Source organism: Leuciscus leuciscus (genome assembly GCF_965113295.1).
Source record: "Leuciscus leuciscus genome assembly, chromosome: 12".
Lineage (NCBI taxonomy): Eukaryota > Metazoa > Chordata > Actinopteri > Cypriniformes > Leuciscidae > Leuciscus > Leuciscus leuciscus.
In genome coordinates, this window is record NC_138736.1 from 22,173,759 (window position 1) to 22,190,790 (window position 17,032).

Consider the following 17,032-nt stretch of genomic DNA (forward strand, 5'->3'; position numbering starts at 1 on the left):
TGCAAAATACCCCCATCAGATTGTCCTACCAGTATGAAATAAATGGGTAGGATGATTTTACAGTGCAAAATACCTCATCAGATTGTTCTACCAGTATGAAATAAACGGGTAGGATGATTTTACAGTGCAAAATACCCCATCAGATTGTTCTACCAGTATGAAATTCACGAGTTCACACTTACATATAATTTGAAGGGGTAAAGTTTAATGCGTATTTGGCGTCCTGTCCGGAGGGAGGGCTCCGAGCTCGGAGTTCGGCCCGAACCCAGAGTACTCCCCCCGTATGTAAGTGTTTAGGACTAGAAGCGTGGAGAAGGGGTGGTGGAGGGATGCTGCAAAAACTGTCAATGGAATGAGGTGAGACTGCTGAGTATAGATACACCTCTTACCATTGATTGCTGAGTGCTCTCCACTTGTGTTAATTATCTGAACGTGCTCCTCCCGAACCTTGTTAATAAAACATAATTTCACGAGTTCACACTTACATATAATTTGAAGGGGTAAAGTTTAATGCGTATTTGGCGTGCTGTCCGGAGGGAGGGCTCCGAGCTCGGAGTTCGGCCCGAACCCAGAGTACTCCCCCCAAAGGCTAAAGAGCAGAGGACAGCCGCCAGACTAAAGACCCCCCAAATGAGTGCCGAGTTTGGCGTGCTGGCATTTCGAGAAGGGGCCTGGATGCTTGACCGGGGAGGCCCGTAATGGTGGCTCACTGCCTGGACTGACGGCCCCTGTTGGTCTGCGAGCGGGGAGCGGTTGTAGTTTACAGTGACCGATCGGGAGGATTTGCGCTTTTCCGCTAAGCCCAAATGCTCGCGGGAAAGTTCTCACTCCGTCCACTGGGAGACCAATGCTCGCTGGACGGAAAGAGGAAGCGGAAAAAATGAGCGCTTGCCCGGGAGATTTTCTCACACTGCATCGCTGGATGAAAGAGAAAACTTAAGTGCTCTACCGGGAAAGTTCTCACTCCGTCCGCTGTGAGACCAATGCTTGCTGGACGGAAAGGAAACAGGGAAATGAGTGCTTGCCCAGGAGATTTTCTCGCACTGCATTGCTGGATGAAAGAGAAAACGTAAGTGCTCTACTGGGAAAGTTCTCACTCCGTCCGCTGTGAGACCAATGCTCGCTGGACAGAAAGAGGAAACAGGAAAATGAGTGCTTGCCCAGGAGATTTTCTCACACTGCATCGCTGGATGAAAGAGAAAACGTAAGTGCTCTACTGGGAAAGTTCTCACTCCGTCCGCTGTGAGACCAATGCTCGCTGGACAGAAAGAGGAGACAGGAAAGAGGAGATTGAGCGCTCTACTTTTCTTTTTTTTTTTTTTTTTACTCTGAGAGTTTGGTGAGCTTTTTTAATGTGGAACCGGTTCGTCCTGATATAGCTTTGGAAAACTTAAGTGCTCTACCGGGAAAGTTCTCACTCCGTCCGCTGTGAGACCAATGCTTGCTGGACGGAAAGGAAACAGGGAAATGAGTGCTTGCCCAGGAGATTTTCTCGCACTGCATTGCTGGATGAAAGAGAAAACGAAAGTGCTCTACTGGCAAAGTTCTCACTCCATCCGCTGTGAGACCAATGCTTGCTGGACGGAAAGGAAACAGGAAAATGAGTGCTTGCCTGGGAGATTTTCTCACACTGCATCGCTGGATGAAAGAGAAAACGTAAGTGCTCTACTGGGAAAGTTCTCACTCCGTCCGCTGTGAGACCAATGCTCGCTGGACAGAAAGAGGAAACAGGAAAATGAGTGCTTGCCCGGGAGATTTTCTCACACTGCATCGCTGGATGAAAGAGAAAACGTAAGTGCTCTACTGGGAAAGTTCTCACTCCGTCCGCTGTGAGACCAATGCTCGCTTGAGAGAGAGAGATTGAGCGCTCTACTTTTCTTTTTTTTTCTTTTTTTTACTCTGAGAGTTTGGTGAGCTTTTTTAATGTGGAACCGGTTCGTCCTGATATAGCTTTGGAAAGCATCGGAGGACCATCTCCCAAGGGCTTGAATCTGCTGTTGGGAGAGGCCTTTTTGGGCTGCTGAAGTTGCTGCCCCGATGCGGAATGAGTGACTTGAAAAATTCTTTGCTGGAATGCCTGACTGTTGGAGAACAGATTTGAGGTGTTTCTGGAACCAAAAACGTGTCACGGGTTTTTTGGATTCGTCTAAAAACAGGGGTTCCAGGGGAGATTTAGCAGATAAGCCAGAATTGACTGGTATGGTTGGATTTGCGAAGCGAGGTTAAAATGTAGATGAAATGACCTTTTTTGGTTTGATCAGTTTTACTTTGTTTAATCAAATATTAAATGTTTTCGCCGTCTAGTACTGATAAGTCTGAGATGGTGGGGTGGATTTTTGGGTCGAATTTAGAAGTAATGGCGAGTTCCGAGCATCTGAGAAAACCAAAAAAGGCTAGAATAAACATAGCATCGAGTGTGCGAGTGGAACCGAGGGGCTGGTAGCCTGTGCGGAGGGCCTGAATACATTTGGTGAGAATGTCTAGCGTTATGGGTTGTCTGGCGTCGGGGCGGGTGGGCTGGGATCTTTGAATCCCTTTAATCAGGAGGGAGGTTTGTGAATTGTTTATCTCCGTGGAAGGAGCGCCGTACATCAATTTATGGAAAAACTGGATGCCGCTCAAATAACCTTTAATGGACCTTTAATGGACCCTTAATGATGTTAAGGTAGGAGATAAAAGAAGTGATTGAAAGAAGAGAAAAATCAGGGAAAGGCAAGTTATAAGAGACATGGAATGTTTTAAAACATCTCCAAGCAGTAACGTAGGATTGAAGGGTCCTGGGAGATACTGCTTGGAGGATAGTGTCGAGTGATGCGTCAAGCAGGGGTTTTAACGGGTGGGTTATGGGAATATTAGTTCTGAATAGCGAGGAACTGGAGTTGGGAATTGATCCGCCTCTGGAGCCAGCATCCTGAATTTCTGAAACAGAAAACGAGACAGAGTCAGCGATTTGTTTTTTTGACCCAGGGATGTGTTTAGCAATGATAATGAATTGGTCGCAAGCTGAAATCCAGATGAGACGCCTTAAGAGTGGCATCAGAGCGGGTGAATGGGAACGGCCTTTGTTAATGCAATGCACTGTTGCGTCATTGTCGCAATGCACTAAAACGCTACTAGCGGCCCATTCTTTTCCCCACAGGAAAGCTGCTACTACGAGAGGGTAAAGCTCGAATAGAGCTGAGGATTGAGATATGTCCTGGAGCTGTGGTGGCCACGGAGCCGCGAACCAACGACCTTGATAAAATCCCCCGAACCCTATTGAGGGGGCGGCGTCTGTGAACAATTGGATGTCGGTGGGGGATGAAACAAGGTTATTGTAGAAAAAGGATAGGCCGTTCCACTGTTTTAGAAATGTTAACCATAGCCTGAGTTCGTCGCGACATGCTTGAGTTATAGAAATGCGATCTTCTAGCGAGTGGACAGAGGACGCGAGTGAGAGGAGATGCGAGATGAAGGGGCGGCCCTGTGGGATGATGCGCATTGCGAAGTTTAGATGTCCGAGCAGGGACAGGAGTTCGCGTTTTGAAAAATTAGATTTTTCAAGGAAAGTAGAGGTAAGGAATGGCGTAGTTGTTCGACAAGATCCAGCAAACGGCTTCTGATAGCATGTCAAATATTTTCGGGCTGCTTTTGCATCCGAATGTTAAACGTACTGCGAAATAATATTTCCCGAGCCAGCGCACTCCAAATAGGTGCCATGAACCTGGATGGATAGGCATTACTTTGAAAGCAGATGTAACGTCGAGTTTTGCAAGCCAAGCACCCCGACCTGCGATTTTGATCATGTCGATAGCCTGATCTATGTCGTGGTATTTGAGCGAAAATTCATTGAGAGGGATCAAGCTATTTATGCTTGGGAACGGGGAATTATGCGGGGCTGACGGGTCGATTATTAGACGTTTTCTACCCGAGAATTTCCTTGTAGCCACTCCAATCACTGCATGAAAATTGGGATTTCCGACCCCGTAAACGGCCGTAAATCTCCCTAATTTTCGGCAGTTAACGACAATTTACAGCCTGTGAACGTCGCGTTCGTCTGTGCCGAATATTGTCGGAAACGAACCATGACGTATGCAGCGCGCTCGCGCCGGAGGTGTGAATGGCTCTAATTACCATATGAATAGCAGCTCCCGCCAGAGAAAGGCTTGAATTTCCTCACTCACTATTGGTTGAACCCACGTGGTTTAAACAAGAAAAATCACTCGTGATTGGTTGGCAGATCTGTTACTATTGGTCACCCTCGCTCATTATAAATTCAAAAAAATTATAATATTCATATAAATAATAATATATAAATTATTTTTTTATATTCAGAATATGCTATTCTGTGGTATATTCATGTCATTGTTAACCTATGGACTACACTATTATTACCATCAAGGACATGAATTTATAAAGGAAAGGAAAATTTGCCAGGGACATGCTGTTTATTCAAAGAAAGAGCTTTATTAGCACAAACACAAAACAATATACACCTATGTACAAAGCATAGATCATCTGCACACACAACAAATTGGAAGCTCAGTGTCTGTTTCATCTTCGGAGCTGTAGGTGACTAGCGGCGTTCTCTCTGAATTCGATCCACTTTGAAAACGTCTGTGATGCGTTGCCCTGTATTTAGGAGTCGCCTCTAATCTCGACTGCAGCGTAGCACAGAGCTCTGTGAGCTCCTGGCTGGTGGTTGAACTTCATCGGACATCAGATCTATGGTGGCGCACTTCCAAATGCCCACGTCATCCTCACCTAGCACACCGTCTCGCTTCTAGCAGCTGTAAAAACAACCAATACAGACAATCAGTACTGTGATGCACTGTGTATGGACACAAAACATCTATTAATGCACGTGAAAAATAGTCACATTGACTAAAAATCGTACCCTCTTTCTTCTCGCTCGACTCCGAGCTGAACTCTTCACAGCTTCGGCCTGCAATGCCAGATCTGGATGTTTGTACCTGAAGCTCCTGCGTACTGTCTCGTAGTACGTCTTACAGGCAGCTGGAAAACAATTAAATGAGAGTGATATGAATAAAAACAACGCAAGTCACAGTAAAATGAAACAAGGAGAAAATAGTAAAAGTTACTTACAATGTCGTCATGATCAGCGTCATGAAAATCTGGACTTGCAGACATAGCTCTGAGTAAATGTGAGGTTACGCCCTCGTCATGAGGCGAGGTTACTCTATGGAAACAAAATGTATGATTAAGATCGTAAACTATAACGGATCTATTTTCTTATACAAGAGAATGAAAGCATATTCTTTGAATCTTACCTTTAAAATGTTTGTAAGTTTTTATGAAAGTAAAAAAATAAAAGAATGCAAGATTCTTTTATTTTTATTTTTTTACCTTGCTCCAGGTCGTAGCGCCCACAATTTGTCTCAGAGTTGTGAAGATGGCATACTGCTTCCTGTAAATTAAAGGATTATTTACAATCATTAAACAAATAATAGCCATCAATCCCATGACCTCTTGCTTTATGATGAAATCATGAAAAACTGAATATTCTTACATTTCACAAGGCCTGACAAAATACAAAAGTGACCGATGAGATGAATACTTACTGGGTGTCAACAGGTCTTTGCTAAGAGGTGCGCTAGCATCTTAAGGGCGAAAAAACAAAGAATATTCAAAAATGTACAATTATTGAAATCAAACAAAAAGGTAAGAATTACCACACTCTGCTCTTCTAAGCAAGACTGTCTGAAACATGTCATTAAGCCAATAAAATAAACTGTTACCAAACTTGATTCTCAAGCAGTAAGTAAAGACCAATTTATAGTTATGCGTCGACCTCCCGCTGTAGCTACAGAGTAGGCTGTGTACATAGCGTACCCTTTAGCACACCCTGACGTGCACCTCTCCCAAAATGTAACAATGCGTCAATTTTACGTGGACGGAAGCGCTGTGATTGGTCTAGAACGCCTCCCTCGGGTTTCACAGGCTTCTTTCTGCATGTGTAATTGTGCGTCAACAGGGACAACAATGCAGAAGTATAAATGAAACAGTGTAGCCTATAGCGTAGAGGCTCGGGCTTCGGTCTGATGCAAAAGTATAAATCAGCCTTAAAGGATTAGTTCACCTCAAAATGAAAATTTCCTGATAATTTACTCACACTGAGTGACAAGATATCCATGTCTGTCTTTCCTCGGTGGAAAAGAAATTAAGTTTAAGGAAAACATTTCCATATTTTTAATGGCATATACTTTAATGGCAACCAAAGATCTCAATGTTCCAAGACAGTTCAAATGTCCGTCTCAATCCAGCTTCAGAGTCTCTACACAATCCCAGTCGAGAAATCAGGTTCTTATCTAGCAAAACCATCTGTCATTTTCTAAAATTATATATACACATTTATGTATTTTTTAAACAATTGTTTGTCTTGTGCTAGTCTGCTGGCATTACAGACATTTGAACCTTCTTTGAACATTGGGATTGTTGGTTGCCATTAAATTCCAATATCTGTAGAAAAATACTGAAATGTTATTCCTCAAAACTAAATTTATTTTCCACTGAAAAAAGAAATAAAGGTTGGGGCAACAGATAAAGTGAATACTCACTGGAAATTTCCTTGCGCTGAAATCTGGCTGCACATTTCTCCGGGTCAGAGAAGGCTTCCACAAGACATTCAAAGTTTGACTTAGAGTCTGAAACACATGAGTCAGCCAGTAAGTACGGTCATGTTGCCTATACTAAATTAATAATGAAATACTGGAGTCATTACTACGCTTAATTAAGAGTGAGAAGAACCTACTCATCTTGAATGGACAAAAAAAGCGAATGTTTTAGTTTCATCTTTCCATAGAACATTTGAAAAGTAACTGACACTACTGGAACTTCAAACGGGCAGAGGGACGACCAGACTCTGACCATAGAACGCTGCCCGTTTGAAGGTCCAGTAGGGTCAGTTACTTTTCAAATGTTCTATGGAAAGATGAAACTAAAACATTCGCTTTTTTTGTCCATTCAAGATGAGTAGGTTCTCACTCTTAATTAAGCGGCTTAAATAACTCTGACCAGCACTGTATATATTTAAAATAGATTATTCACAAGCAGTAAAAAACTACTTGTCTTGAATGGAGTGTGACTTTGTGCAGAGCAATGTTTTGTGCAGGGGGAAAAGTACTTACCAGGAGTGGACATTTCACTGCCAGGACGCTCCACTTGGCTAGACATGGCACAATCTTTATTAGATAAAACACATGAATAAGCCTGTGACTTATGTTGTACACAACACAATATTATGTTTAAGTTGTCATCAGTACTCACCAGTATTGTGCAACATGCTGGTGTCCTCAATGGGCTGCAGCTTCCTTCGTACATTATTGAAGGGAGTATATTTTGACGCTTATACAGAGGTAATGTAAAATAAAATATATAAAGTTAAAGAATTTAATTTTTAAACTGCAATTATAAATTAAGAGAAAACGATTACCCCTGATATTCTCATCCGAATCCAATAATACTGCAACATAAAAATAAAATCAATCATTTGTATAAAATTTCAGGCCCAATTTGTATCAACCGATTTTATATTTCAGATATAAAATATCTGAAAATGAGAATACCATTTCTAACAGAACCCTCCGATTTTTATTTTTTTTGTGCTTCCTCGTAACGTTAAGTTAACGTTAGATCTAATCACCTCATCGTCCTTCTCCTCTGCCTGGTAACGTTGTTACGTTAGGTGTCACATTCACGACGCACATTTATAAATTAGACAATTCACCTTTAAACCCACCTTGCATCATCTGTGAACACCGTAGCAAGCTGCTAGATGGACAAGCTAACTTAGTTAGCAAAGAGCTAAGTTAGCCAGTCAGACTCAGAACTCTATGCCATGCTGCTATCGGTTTACGTGCAGTTTAGTATCCCAAATTGACATATTCTCTCGTGTACAGCTAAAATAACATGGAAACTGAACATGAACCATGAGCAGCAAGCTAACTTTTAAAAAAAAAAAGGCGCCAAAAGCTAACGAGAAGTTGTTTACACAGAGAGTGCGCGCGCGCGACCGGCTCTCTCTCTCTCTCTCTCTCTGGTCGTTCTTTTAGTTAAAACATGTGCCCCGTCACAAACGCAGCCGTTCATCTACATTACTCACCGATCAAATAAGACTTTGGCGGGCGCTAAAACAAGTTCAATGCAGGAAAATTAATGCGTGAGTTTCCATTAGACTCGCACGGTAGCCAGGCAAATGGCGAGCTCAGCTGTTGTTGACGCTGTGTGTGTCATGGTGTGTGTGCTTCAAGATTATGACGCAAGTGCTAAGATTCCGATTGGCCAAGAGAAAAAGTGCTAAGATTCCGATTGGCCCAGAGAAATGTAAATTATAAGATTTATCCAATAATGTTTCGCAATTCTAGCCTGCACGGCAGTTTACTGTGAGAAACAATACAGAAAATACAGGAATATATAATTGTTTGTGTTTTGTTAGCTTAAGTTTCAGTGTGGATTGTTTGTGTAACCTTTAGACATTAATGAAGATAATTTAATAATTTGTCTAAATCATGCAGAAAACCATCTATCTTTGGATAAAAGCGTCTGACAAATGGATAAATGTAAAATAATATATATTGCCACTGTACACTGTAAGTCCAGATGTTCCTTCATGAACAACAGCCTTTTAAAGTGGATTTTAATGTGGTTATTCAATTTGTCCCATTTTGTCTGTTTAATAATACTGCTATCACAAAAAGGGCAGTGAAAATTTCTGCAACATGTTGTGCATTGCTCCAAAAGTGGTAGCGCTATTCAAACTCCACTGGCTACCTGTCACATTCAGGATTGTTTTTAAAATTTTACTATTTGTGTATAAAGCTCTTAACAAACCGGCCCCCCAATATCTGACCAATCTCCTCTGCCCGTACACTCCATCTCGTACTTTGAGATCCAGTGATCACTGTCTTCTTATCGTGCCCAGATCCAGACTTAAAAAACGAGGCGACTGCACTTTTGCGACTGCAGGCCCAAAACTTTGGAACAGTCTACCCCTCTATATCAGACTAGCTCCCTCAATTTCCATCTTCAAAACTTATTTATTTTCTCTTGCTTTTAATACCCCTTGACTATGATACAACTATTGCCTTTTTTTTGTTTTTTTTTATTGTCCTGTTTCTGCCCTGCATTTTATCTATTGCCCTGTACAGCACTTTTGTCAGCCTTGGCTGTTTTTAATTGTGCGTTATAAATAAATATTGTATTGTATTTTTTTTTGAATTAAGTTAATACCTTTTAGTCACCTGGGATAAAACTCCCCCTGCTACCCTCATTTGCATTTGTAAAGCTCACAGCAGTCTCATTTACATGTTAAAGCATTAGAGGGAGGGGGGTCACGGGGCAAGCAAGTCCCACGTCAATTTCCGACAATTTCCGACAGTTTGCAGTGTTGCCTGTAAATTGCCGTTTGCAGTCGTAAACCTGAACTTCCACGACAATCTACAGCGCCGGTAACTGTCGAAAATCCCACTTTTCATGCAGTGAATGGGGCTGATACGAAACAGTTTAAATGGAGGATTGTCGAACGGACCGATCATGAAGCCTGACTCAACTTCTTTTTTGATCAGTTTGTCTACGACTTCAGGTTCTATAAGGGCGAATTGGAGATTATTACATATGATGTTTTGGGAAAGCGGGCATTCTAAGCCGGGTTTAAAGCCGTTTTTTAAACCTGACAGCAGATAATCAGTAAATTCGGCATCCGGGTGATGAGCTAGTTCGAAGTGCATGCGCGAAATATTCACCGGAGTCTCCCAATAATTTTTTGATTTTTTATTCACAGACTTGAAGACTGGACATACAATGCGAGCATGGGCGCCGCCACAAAAGCTGCAGATGTGCATAAACCGGCAGCGCGGTCTTTGACATTTGCCCGCGTTGAAATGGTTACAAGGCTGCCTGCTTTCATCGAAAGCAGAGTCCTGTATTGCGCTGGTGGTTGCAGCACGCGGCACATAGCTGGTGGATTTAGCATTGCTTATTCCCACGTAGGGAAGAGAGGAAGGGTTAATATCATGGGCATGATGCGGTTGGGTGCGCCACTGACCTGCAAACTGCACAGGTAATGTTTTTGCAGCCTAAAAATACCCTGCTGTGGAGATCCGAGTCAAGTGCACCCCAGTATGTGCACTGATTCCATTTTGCGACTCGCACGGCACTTTTGGCTGAAAAAAGTTTATGGTACGTGTAGAAATGCCCGCCCCCATAGGACAGCGCGAGCTCGGCAATGATTGCTTGATAATCGTTCCGTTCGCGCCGCCTGTGGGGGAAGGCTGAACAGATGATTTCAGTGAAACGTGAAAAAGCGATCGTAAATTCGGGAAATGAAAGGACGCGAGATGAGTGAGTGTTTGTGTATTTCAGGGTAACTGAGAAATCACCACAATCCACTTGGCGGTCTGATTCAGCTGCGGGGAGGAGAGACAGCAGAGAAGATAAGTCTACGTCCGCACCTGAGAGGATCTGAGCGCGGATGGATTGGGAAACTGGTGGGGGTTCCATAGCAACTGCGTTGGACGGCACGGGCATCGGAGTGGCTGTGAAGAGAGAATATGGTGATTTAGTTTGTATGATAGAGCTGGGAAGAGTATAATCCGGGGCTGCGAATGTCGGCGGTGCCCTTGCAATTGGATGACCTGCTGAAAATTGAAAAGGAAAGTTAGTTGGAGGATGTGAGGGATGATAGAAAGCACTGTGAGCTTGAGCTACAAGCGGAGGCGGGCCCGTGCTCGTTTGAGTTACTGGAGCTGCACGCCACTGGAAATGGGCGGGGTTGTAACCTGTTGGGTAGAACTGTTGACATTGTTGGTTCTGTGATGCTAGCGGCGATAGCTTCGCGCTAGTGTCTGCCACTGGAGCTGGAGGCCACTGAAAAGGAAAAGGGTTATGAACAGCGGGAGAATAAAACTGAGCGGCTGTGGGGAGGCCGCTGGGCCCGGCTGCATGCGGCGCTGCGGCAGCGGAAGCAGAGGTGGAGGGCTGTGCCTCATCGAAAGGTGGTAGTGGACCTGCCATGGCGAAATCTGGAGCTTGGCCCAGGCTCGCTGAGGGCCTGTTGCTGCGGCGACTCGATGGCCGAAGCGAGCCGCGTCCTGTGCGGGAAGACGACGGTGGTGACTGGGCAGGCGAACTTTGAGCCCTGCAGGCTTTGCTCTGCCTCTTGGGAGTTGACTGAAGGGAGACATACAGAGCATACAGCTCCGCTTTACTCATTTTCCTTGAAGCTTGTAAGTCTGAGTTACCCAGCGCTTGCCTCAGTCCAGCTACGGTCCATTTCCCGATGGGTGGGATCGTCGGGACGGCCGAGCGGTAGGAGGAAGCTGGGGAAGAAGATGGGAGTCTTGCCGGGGGCGGCGAAGACTGGTCTCGGCGTCTTGTTGAGCGCCGGGCTGTTCGGGCCGGTGTGCGGCCGCGAGGAGAAGCCGGGGGCTCAAGTGCGACAACCGGCGTAGAAGGGATGACCGTTGGATCGGCGGAGTGCGAAGGTGCATCCCTGGTGATGTTAATGTCTTCGTTGGAAGAGCTTGTTTGAGACATAGCTGCTAGGATGCTGCAAAAACTGTCAATAGAATGAGGTGAGACTGCTGAGTATATATACACCTCTTACCATTGATTGCTGAGTGCTCTCCACTTGTGTTAATTATCTGAACGTGCTCCTCCCGAACCTTGTTAATAAAACATCATTAAACGTATAGGATGATTTTACAGTGCAAAATACCTCATCAGATTGTTCTACCAGTATGAAATAAACGTATAGGATGATTTTACAGTGCAAAATGCCCCATCAGAATGTTCTACCAGTATGAAATAAACGGATAGGATGATTTTACAGTGCAAAATACCTCATCAGATTGTTCTACCAGTATGAAATAAACGGGTAGGATACTTTTACGGTGCAAAATACCCCATCAGATTGTTCTACCAGTATGAAATAAAGCAAAATACCTCATCAGATTGTTCTACCAGTATGAAATAAACGGGTAGGATACTTTTACGGTGCAAAATACCCCATCAGATTGTTCTACCAGTATGAAATAAAGCAAAATACAAGTTTTTAACCTGTAGTCCCTGGACAGATGTTACAAACTTACAAACTTACCCAAAAACAGATGATAATGTAAATTGATTATGTAAATTGAAAATAAGATAGTTATTGAGATAATTTATAATCAAGCAGAACAATATAGAAAAGAGATAATTAATCAAATTAAGGCACAATTATACAAAACAAGTTATTAATATAAATATGAACTAAATAAGACCACATTGTGCTGCAGACTGTTATCAATGCAAATACACTCAAACTAAACCACACATTTTTTGCACATAAACACATTAAGGCTGTTGAAGTTGCAACATTTAAAATGTGCCCATCTACTGCAGCTCTCACACTGTACCTGAAAATAAAAGAGATGAATATATTTGTAAATTGGTACATCTAAAACAATATAGAATCTAAAAATATGAAAAGATTTAAATAACAAAAAAAAGTTTTATCATTTAAATAACAAAATTCTACACACACACACACACACACAGACACACACACAAAAAAACATGGCACATGAAGTTAAACTGTTGCTTTTTGGGTGTGTGTATTATAAGTTGTTTACCATTTCAATCATGCTTTCGTTGGGGTCGTCTTCCAGCATGCTGCAAAGCACACAGTTCTCCTCTGCATTACCTATAAATTTGTTAACATTAATAAGATAAATATGAATTCATTGGGCAATCATATCATAGTGTACTAAATGTCAACATAAACGCCATGAAAAATACTATGTCAGACCTGTTCTGAAATTACATTAAATCATTCTTGCATTACTTTTTGCATCAGTATGTCAGTATGTTCAAGTTATTTTCTACTCTATGATTTTCTTCTCTATCCCCTCTGTATATTTGAATATTCTTACTTGATTAAATACAATTTTCGGAGTGAAGATAGCATCTACAGAGGTGTACTACACGACATACTGTACATTACAATATTACTACGGTATTACAGAATTAAAACAGCACTCACCTCGACATCCAAGAAGTGTGCAGGCTACTTTCATGCGTGCTGAGCTGACCGCTTCAGGCGTAGTCTGAACATTGCTGATCGTTCCTGTCAGCAGGTATTGTTCAGCAAACTGAAACATTAATTGACAGATGATTTAATTCAATTCATTACAACATTTCCAGATCTGAAGCTACTTGTTCAAATGAACACATACATTCAATACCAAAACTCCACAACTGCTGGGATCCATCTGCAGGTCGTGCTTCAGGGTCCGTAATTACCACTGTGCTGTTTGCTCATCACACCTCAGTTTAAAAAATTCCTAGATGTTGTCGAGACATTTGTACTGTTTAGAATCGAGTAGCATTTAAAAAAAAAAGAATAACAGTTCTAACAAGGTTACCTCCAGTTCCGTAGAATTTTATGTTCATAGAAACGTTCATTTCCCATTGGGTCAGTCAGAAGGAGTGTTTTTTCAGGCATGTTGATAGAATATTCCAATCTAGATTCCAATCTAGAATATAATGTCATGTAATCATAAATAAGGTTATTAAATATTTTTAGATCACCACTAACAACTACAGGAAGCTGCTTGGTATAGACACTATCAATCTCTGAAATACTTCTTATGTAAATGGAATAAATAAACCTTTAAATTATTGACCTAAAGCATTAAAGAATGTGTGCAGATTATGGACAACATTTTTAGGATGTGACAGACTTTGAGAGAGAGAGAGAGAGAGAGAGAGAGAGAGAGAGAGAGAGAGAGAGAGAGAGAGATGAGGTAAGTGTCAAAACAGTGAATTAGTTATTTGCAGGTGAATATAAGGCAATAGGAGATACAGATAACAAAGGCTATTTGCCTTTGTCAGAGAATATATATAGCCTATGTGCGTGTGTAGCCTATTTCTCTGCTCACAACTTTAAAACTTGCCGTGTGTCATCTTTAACCCTGCAAGACATTTCTTACCTATGAAACTTATTTAAACATAACATGACAAAAATTTGTGAAATATATCACGAACAAAACAAAACTTGAATTGCTCTGTTGGTTAGTTAACTCGAACTCCCCCACCATCTAGCTTAAAAAAAAAAAAAAAAGAAGAGTATTCTACTGGACAATTGCCCAAGATCACTAAAGAAGAAGAAAAAAAAAACATTTTCTATAATCTCACTTGCAATGTACTTTGAAAAATACACACGCACCACAAGAATCCAATGTGGTCCAATGTTCACAGGGCACAGCCAAATGTCCTCAATAGGAAACTTCATCTGTGAAAAGTGTTTAATAAGTTTGTGATGGTTCCATAATACGTAAATAATATCTAGCTACTTTATTACTTTATGGAAAGCTAAATTACCTTCCCTAGGCATCTGAACTGTCCAGCAAACAACGAACGTGCAACAACTGCACAAAGCTGGTGTACGTGGTTCTGAAAAAAAAAAAAAAAAACATTTTGTAAGTATATAAAATTAAATGAGTGTTCCTAAATGTGACCCTGGACCACAAAACCAGTCACATGTCGCACGAGTATATTTGTGGCAATAGCCAACAATACATTGTATGGGGCAAAATTATTGATTTTTCTTTTATACCAAAAATCATTAGGATATTAAGTAAAGATCATGTTCCATGAAGATATTTTGTAAATTTCCAACAGTAAATATATAAAACATTTATTTTTGTGAGTGAATGCAGCACAATCGCGAACATAAATGGACAAATTTAAAGGAGATTTTCTCAATGTTTCGATTTTTTTGCACCCTCAGGTTCCAGATTTACAAATAGTTGTATCTCGGCCAAATATTGTCCTATCACAACAAACCATACATCAATGGGAAGCTTATTTATTCAGCTTTCGGGTGATGTATACATCTCAATTTCAAGAAATTGACCCATGTGACTGGTTTTGTCGTCCAGGGTCACAAATAAGTAGACATTCTATACCTACCTGTTGTTTTTCAATGACCAGGTGCAGGTATGCATCAATGACCTAAATTAAGAAAAATAAACATGAATATAAACAAACTAAACTTTGTTTTTGTGAGAGAAAAAAACTTTTTCAATTGGGTGTGTAGATTTAAATTTAGTCTTTCCCCTTATTATTAGATTCACAGGGCCGGACACCAGTTATCTTGCCAAGAAGAATTTTTATTCTTATATGTCAGGAGAGAATCTTTCAGAAGATGTTACATTCATGCCAGGTCTATGCGTTCTCTGAAGTTGTACAATGAGACAGAGCTTATATACATCACTGAGCGACTTCCATTCATGGTAACAACTCTGTTGCTTGAGCTTAAAAATGGAACGTATATGTCATAGAACATATGGCACAATTCACTTCCATATTAAGAAACTATCTGTTGTTTACATCTGCATCAGTTGGAAACATGTTACAGTACACACCCCTCTGTCTTCCTATATCTCTGACATATGATCTTCACATGAATCCATGCTATCTATAGTCTCTCCCATGCACTCAAACTCACATGCACACATAAAACTCATAACTCTATAAGATACTACAACTGATTATGAATATTAATAAATATTAAAAGATGAAAAAGATGACATTTTAGTCTTCATCTCCCTCCACTGGAACTACGGCCGTCAGTTCCACACCATCATTCCCAGGTTGCGACCCTATAGAAGTGATAGTGAGGAGAAGAAATAGCAGACCAAAAAAATTGATAGAAAAGGATAGAAGAATAGAAACAGAAAAGAAAAGAAAAACACAACAAAAACGAAGAACCCAACCCCATGTCATGTCCCCGTGTACTATGTGTTATGTTAACGTCTATGTGTAAGCATTTAAAATGAACCCCAATCATCTAAGAAAGTAAAAACTAATAATTATTCTGCCGGTGCCTTGACTCGTTAATTACTTAACTCCTCAAGTTCCCGGCCAAAACAACAAACCAAAACAAACATTGATGTTAAAAAGATCCTATCCCTTGGGGTTGAAAATCAGTAAACGAGTGTTCATTGTTTGTGGAGTTGTGTTTTGTAAGTAGTTTATAAAATCTCCTATTTCACGCTGTATGTTCCATTCTTGGTTCCATCTATTTTATTAGTAATAATCAATTTGACAGGTTTGTTACTTTTCCTTCTATTAACACATAGTATGAGTTGTATTAATAGCAGGAACACAAAAACTCCTACCATAGTCAAAACTATCCATTCCGACCATGATAACTTTCCTAGGATATGTGTTAGCTTCCTTTCAGATATTAATTTAGCTACGCCATTTGCTATGATAACATGACCCATTGCTTGAATTCCCTCCTCTTGAGCTGCCTTTACACTCTTTTTAACTCTTTTAACCATCTCAAAGAGTTCATAATTCATTTCCTCTACTAAATCATTATTCCACCATTGTGGCTCTAACTGCAACAATTGCACATGTGGAACATGAATTCCACCCAAGTGAAGAGGATAGAGAATCTCAAGGCAAAATGGATCAGGAGGAATTGGACAAAATTTCCCTCCATATATCATGTTATCACTTATTCCATCATGTAATATACACCACTGTGCTTCTGACACTTGCCATGCACCTGTGGCTTGATCTAAAGGAACTACTTCCCATACTGCAGAACCATTAAGAGATAGACTAAACATTGTAGAGCATGAGCAAATTACCCACTCATGTTCCTCAACACAACAATCTGTGGTAGAAATCATTGGTGGTTCACCTTCAGCCCAATATCCATTTCTTCCTAATCTAATTACTGAATTTCCTTGTCTAACACCCATAGATTGGAATTGCCTAACTGTCATAATATTGCGCTTCCCGTATTGAGGCCATATCATGATCAAAGGTAACATTCCAGAACCTGACAACAAATTTTCATTAATAGCGATTTTAACTAATGGGACATGTTTAGCAGAAGTCAAATTAAGTTGGTTACCAAAAACCACTAACAACGATTCTGGTGCAGTAGTTGTATTTGGGCATGTTTTAGCTTTGTTTGTTTTTTCCGCTGAAAGATAAAAACACCTTCCAATTTCCCCAGTTTCTAGTTCAGTCTCAC

General features: G+C 41.1%; 1 protein-coding gene and 2 long non-coding RNA genes across 4 annotated transcripts in view; 1 reads left to right on the forward strand and 2 right to left on the reverse strand.

Annotated features, from left to right (window-relative positions):
- LOC309511499 (retinoic acid receptor beta-like) overlaps positions 1-17,032 on the forward strand; it is a 327,730-nt gene that overhangs the window by 228,328 nt on the left and 82,370 nt on the right. The gene's annotated exons all lie outside the window — the stretch shown is intronic.
- LOC309511622 lies at positions 46-12,201 on the reverse strand. The gene is made up of 3 exons (XR_014210733.1): positions 12,003-12,201; positions 11,794-11,837; positions 46-87 (listed from the first exon to the last, which is right to left on the reverse strand). It is a non-coding gene; the product is annotated as an uncharacterized lncRNA (long non-coding RNA).
- LOC309511596 lies at positions 12,243-13,254 on the reverse strand. The gene is made up of 3 exons (XR_014210707.1): positions 13,019-13,254; positions 12,609-12,679; positions 12,243-12,392 (listed from the first exon to the last, which is right to left on the reverse strand). It is a non-coding gene; the product is annotated as an uncharacterized lncRNA (long non-coding RNA).